Source organism: Molossus molossus, unplaced genomic scaffold (genome assembly GCF_014108415.1).
Source record: "Molossus molossus isolate mMolMol1 unplaced genomic scaffold, mMolMol1.p scaffold_m16_p_21, whole genome shotgun sequence".
In the NCBI taxonomy this organism is placed as follows: domain Eukaryota; kingdom Metazoa; phylum Chordata; class Mammalia; order Chiroptera; family Molossidae; genus Molossus; species Molossus molossus.
This window is the reverse complement of record NW_023425357.1, coordinates 29,302,944-29,309,225: the sequence shown is the minus strand read 5'-3', so window position 1 is coordinate 29,309,225 and position 6,282 is coordinate 29,302,944. Positions and strand designations below refer to the sequence as shown.

General features: G+C 49.2%; 1 pseudogene; it reads right to left on the bottom strand.

Moving 5' to 3' along the window:
- Positions 1 to 4,447: 4,447 nt before the first annotated feature.
- On the bottom strand, positions 4,448 to 6,062 carry LOC118638251 (annotated as a pseudogene).
- Positions 6,063 to 6,282: the final 220 nt, after the last annotated feature.

The following is a 6,282-nucleotide window of genomic DNA, read 5'->3' as shown; positions in this document are numbered from 1 at the left end:
GTAGCCAAGACAGGCCATGTCTATGGTAAAGCCACTGGAAACAGCTTGAATTGGGTAGGGAAGGGCCTGAGGGAATCACCAGGACAGGGCAAACAGTGTGAGCCCGGTTGCTTGAGTTCCAGATATGGTACTCGTCTGCCAGCCCTAGAGGCGAAGGGCTCATCAAAGAAACAATGGCCTCCACCAACAGTCTGTCCTAGAGAGAGCTGCCTTTACAGCTCTTGCCCCGATGCCGAACAACGCAGTTCTTTCTTGTATGTCTGGGGACTTTCAAGCTGCCGCTCCAATACTGGAGCCTGTAGGGAGCAGGTTGAGTAAATCTGTGCATGGGCCCTTTACGAGGAGCCCTGTGGGACTCTAGTAGACTCAGCCTCCCTCAGCCTCAATTCCTGTTGGTTTTTACAGCCAGAATGTATGGGGACTTCTTTTTCTGGCGCTGGAAACTTGAGCTGGTGGGGTCTATTGTGGGACTGGGACCCTTCTCTCCTCAGGGAGGACCTTCACAGCTGAGGTATCCCTCCTGATTTTTATCCATCACATGTGGGTGTGGGACCAGCCGGTTTGTGCCTGCGCCCCTCCTGCCAGTCTCAATGTGGCTGTTGCTTTAGTTTTGTAGTTGTAGGAATTCCATTCAGCTTAATTTCAGGTGGTTTTAAACAATGGTTGTTCTGTAGTTTAGTTGTAATTTTGGTGTGGTTGTTGTAGGAGGTGAGTGCCACATTTACCTATGCCCAAAGAAACTTGTATTTTACATTACTATTATTTTTCAATTATAGTTGACATACCATATTATATTAGTTTCAGTTGTACAACATAGTGATTAGACATTTATATATTTTATGAAGTCATCACCCCAGTAAGTCTAATAACCATCTGACACCAAACATAATTATTACAATATTACTGACTATATTTCCTATGCTATACTTTACATCCCCATGACTGTTTTTGTAACTGGCAGTTTGTACATCTTAATCCCTTTCACCTTTTTAACCCATTTTCCCAACCCATGTCCCACCTGACAATCATTAGTTAGTTCTTTGTATTTGTGAGTGTTTCTGATTTGTTTGTTCATTTATTTTGTGTTTTAGATTCTACATATAAGTGAATTACATGGTACTTTTATTTTCCTCTGTCTGTGTCACTTAGCATAATACCCTCTAGGTCCATTCATCCATGTTGTTGCAAATGGTAAGATTTCATTCTTTTTTATGGCTGAGTAATATTCCATTGCATACATGTACCACCTTTTTCTCTGTTTTTTTTTTGTTAAGTCTCACCTGAGGATATTTTTCCATTGCTATATATATTTTTTGCATAGAGTGGAAGGGAGAGAAGGATGGAGAGAGAGGGAGAGGGAGAGAAAATCAATGTGAAAGAGACACATCTCTTGGTTGCCTTCCACACGACCCCAACCGGGGCCAGAGATTGAACCTGCAACCCAGGTGCATGCCCTTGAACTGGGAATCAAACCCATGACTCTCTGGTCAGTGGGCTAACCACTGAGCCAAACCATCCAGGGCTGTACCATTTTTTCTTTATCTGTGTATTGATGGAAGACAGTGTTTTTATTGGAGTATTAAACTATTTACATTTAAAGGAATTATTGATAGGTATGCAAGCTGGGTTGGGGGAGAATCAACACCAAAACAATAGCTTCTCTCCACACTTCTGTCTGGGAGAAAGCTGCTCCTCCAGTCCTTGCTCTAAGGCCAGACAAAGCAGTTCCTCCCGGTATGTCCCTGGTGTTTTTCATGCTCCTGCCCCAATGCTGGTGAGTCTGTCAGTGAGTAAATCCCTGCACTGGCCCCTTAAGGGGAACCTGGGGCTCCAGCAAGCAGCCCTGTCTTGTACTCAGTCACAATCCCTGCCAGTTTTCACAGCCAGAGTTACAGGGATTTCTGTTCCTGGCACTGGGACCCTGGGCTGAAGAGCATCAAGTGGGGTTGGAACCTCTCACTCCTGGAGGGGGCGTGCCTCTGCAGCCTGGGCATACCCCCACCATTTCTTAACTGCCCCACAGTGAGTGTGGGGCCTGCCCCTTCTGCATCTCCAACCCTCCTACCAGTATCAGTGTGGCTTCTTCTGAATATCCTTAATTACGTAGGACTTCTGTTCAGCTAGTCTTCAGTCTTTTCTCAGGGGGGCTGTTCTGTAGTTTAGTTGTAATTTTGGTGTAGTACGGGGAGGAGGTGAGCACGGTGTTTACCTACTCTGCCATCTTGACAAAGTTCTTCCTGCAATTTATTTGTGAAAAAAATTTATATTATTTGTCCTTAATTTTTTGGGGGGGATTTTCTGATTGCATCCCATGGTGTCATTTCACATGCTCCCCTGTCCCTTGTATTTCCTGTAAACTGGCAGCTATGGGAAACTTTTAAAAGTGCACATGTCCAGACCCCACCCTAAAAATGTATTCAGTAGAACGTTGTGGGTGCTGGGAATCTCTGACTTTCCCCAGATCCCTAGGTGAGTCTGAGTCTGTTTGCCTCATGTCTGGGAATTGTCAACCCATCCGACTCTGCCAGAAGTCAGCCTCGGTCTCAGCAAGTATCAGAGACAGAGGCTAAGGTTCCGATCTCTGGGGTGGTCACTGCAGGAAGAGGCATTAGCTGTCTTCTGTGGGTTAACTGAGACTCACAGTGGGAACTTTCTGGGAGTCTCAGTGGTGTGCTTCCTTCCTCTAACCCAGTTAGGGAAATGTCTTAAGTGACAGGACCTGCCCTGGCCTCGAGGGTGTGTGTCGGGGGAGGAGCAGCAGTCTTGCGGCTGTGGCCCCTGGGGACAAGTGCGCTGTCTGTCCACAGGGTGGGTGATTTCACCCTGGCCCACAGGCCACAAGCTGCTGACAGTGCCCCCTGGTGTTCTGTGCTGCTGAAGCAGGTGGGCCTGGGACTCCCCCACTCCCCAGGACCACTGTTGCCTTAACTGCTGAGACATTCCACGGGTAACTGCCGGCACCTCACTGCCGTGACCACACAGCAGTCAGGGTGATCTTTATGTGGTCCCCATCAGACCACCTCACTACCCTGTTGTAAGCCCACCTATGACTCCCATCACACTTAAGATCCACACTCCTCACTATGGTTGACAAGGCCAACTATAGTCTGGCCCATACCCACTTCTCCCATCACATCTTCATTCTTTTCTCTTTCCTCCCCAGCCACACTGGCCTTTCTCTGGTTCTAGAACAGGCGGCCTCATTCCTTCCTCAGGGTCTTTGCATTTGCCATGTGGTCCTTCAGGAATACTTTTCCTCCAGCTCTTCCAGGACCCATCACTCACCTCTTCACAGAAAACTCACCTCCTCCAAGAAGCCTTCCCTGATCACCTTGTGTAACCTAGCCACCCCCTCATTACTCTATCCTCTCACCCTATTTTACTTTTCTTTATAGCAAATTATCATTATTTGAAATTATATCGTTGACCTGTCTCTTCCTTTCATTTGTGGATGCTTTGAGGGGAGGGGCTTCAGTCATCTCAGTCGCCAAAATATCCCAAGCAACAAGCACAGGTGCTCAATAAATATTTGTTGAGTAAACCAATAGATAAAAAGAGCATTTTCTCAGGCCTACCTCCACACTCACACACACACACACACGCATGTGCCTATAGTGAAGTACTCACCGGTTTCAGCCTGAGTCCTGCCGAAATTTGCACGGGTGTCATTGCAGGAACCACATAGAAGCTGCACCCAAGGATCCTTTTGGGAGGCAGAAGGTCTTACAGGACCAGGTACCCCTCATGGAAACTCCTCATGGGAGGTTTGGGGCCTCTCATTGGACAACTGGATTTCAAGTCAAACACTGGCTTTTACATAAACTTATTTTATTGATCAGAAAGGGGCCGCACTGAGGACAGACAGGCTGGAATAAAAAAGCAAATGAGCCCTGGGGGACAGGGATTGATGCTCAACACTTTCCGGGGAGCACGACTTCCTATGTCTCCCTATTCTGCTCCTGAGACCCCAGACTGAAGGCTCCCTGGGGTACCACTGATGGCTTCTTTCAGTTTCAGAAGCCTCCCAGTTTGTGTTGGTGGCCGCTGGCAATGACTCTTGGCAGGAAGGAGCCCATCTGGTCGACAGGTGGCCCCTGCCAAGGCCATCCCAGGTCCTCTCTTTACTCCTGGATCCCACCGGGCTCACAGAGGGCAGACGTTTCTTTGTTCTGCCTAAGAAGGGACTCTAGAGGATTGAGCAGAGGAACATCAGGTATTCTTCCAGGCCAGCTTCAGCCCTGGGATGTTCAGAGCAGCCTCCCATTGAAACCTTAGTTTCTGAGGCTGCTCGCCCTTGGCTGTTTAGTATGGATGGAGGCTCCTGGCTGAGGAAGGCTCGGGCAGAATGGCCCAGGTTGTACTAGCCAGTGGTGGGTGGTGGGGGTCACTGAAGGAAGAGGCATTAGCTGCCTTGGCCTTTAAACATTTGTCCTCTCTGCAGAGTGCCTCAGCCAGCAAGCTTCTGTGGGGTCAGCCTCTTGCCACCAGGCTCCAATCGCCGAATTTTGGGGCAGGAGCAACCAAGGTCTTCATCTGACTTTTTCACAGGATGATGTCTCTTAAGTGCTTGTCTGGGGACTGGCTTCTCTGCCTCCACCTTTGCTGGGACAAGTTTCTGTGGGGTCAGCCTCTTGCCACCAGGCTCCAATTGTGGGATTTTGGGGCTGGAGCAACCGAGGTCTTTGTTTGACTTTTCCACAGGATGATGTCTCTTAAGTGCCTGTCTGGGGACTGGCTTCTCTGCCTCCACCTTGGCTAGGGTGGCCAAAGGAGCATCCCCATAGGATCATACCAGGCAGTATGTCTCCCCATGCCAGCCCACCTGGGGCTCGCCACAGCTTCGGTAGGGAACATGGTAGTGACTAGGTGTAGGAGGAAAGGTGGGAGCCAGTGCTGCTGGAAAGAAAGTCAGAACTGGTCAGTCACCTGTGCTGTACATTGTCCTGCCGGGACATCCCCTCTCTCATGTCTCTCCCAGGTTCTTGCTGAAGCCTTCTGATCTGCTTGGCTTCTAAAACACAGCCTTAATCCATCACTTGTATGAGTCCCCTAGAGAAGGGGTGTTGCTGAAAAAGCAATTCTGTGGGGCCTAGGGCAGCAGCAGGAGACCAGAAAATCTCCCCCATTCCCAGAGAAAACAGAACCTGAAAATAATTACAACCAGGATCCCCTCCATCTCTCCCACAGCAGAGAAGAGATTTCTTAGCGCCTGGCACTGCTGAGGCTTTCTGGAAATGCCTTCCACGTTTCGGAAAAAAATAATTTAATGTAAATTGGTTTCTGAACCCCTCCCACCTTGGCAACTTCTCTCAGGCCCGATTCATATTGCTTTTTTTCAACCACACTGAACTCTAGTCCCCTGGTTCTTTTGGTCTACACTAGAAAAAGGCCAGATACTGAGGCAGAGCGACCAGGAGGTTGGTAACAGATTCTGGGTACCCAGTCTAGGCTTGCATCAACCCAACCTTCTGGGATTCCATTTCCTCAGCCCTCCAGCCTCAGAATCACTTCACCACTCCCCTGGCTCTTTTGTTCTTCCCATGGATTGAGCCCACCCTTCCCCCCGGACTCAGCAGCCCAGCCTGGGTGTGCCTGGGGGACCCACGTGGATATCTACATGACTGGGCTCGAAAGAGGTCAATGAGAAACATTCAACAATTCTTCCTCAAACTTCTCCATTGATCATTTACCAACAAAAGTGCACTTGACTTTTGCTAAGAGGCCAACCAGTAAAGGGTCTGAATGGGAGTATCTTGTAGCCTAAAGGGGAAGGTTCCATCAATAAGATGAGAACCTTTCTGAACACCTGCCCAGGAGTGACATTGCACTTGTCCTCAGCAGTGAGCAGGAAATTATGGGGGCCCCAGGCCAATGGTATTACATATAGTTAGGGTAGTTCTCAGGTGTGATGGACAAGCCCAGAAGCGTCATGTGGCAGCCAGGTGAGGTTGTGCACTCACCAATCCTCCTGTACAGATGCCCAGCCTAGACCTACCTGCTGTGCTGCACTCCCAGGGGACAGAGGATAAGTTACACTGAATGTACACAATCTGGTCAATCATCTCTTTCTCTCAGGCAACCAAACAGATTGGTGTCTGGTAGAGAACTGGTAGGGAAGGTTCCCCTGGAACAGTGCGTTTCCATAGTCACCCTGCCATGGAAACCATGAGGTCATCGCTGCCCAGAGGTTACATACGGAATCCGTGACTTGAGGCTCTCGAGGTTCTGTGGAGAGCAGGCTGGAAGCAGAGAGGCGCCCTGTCTGTGCCCTCACACCTGGCC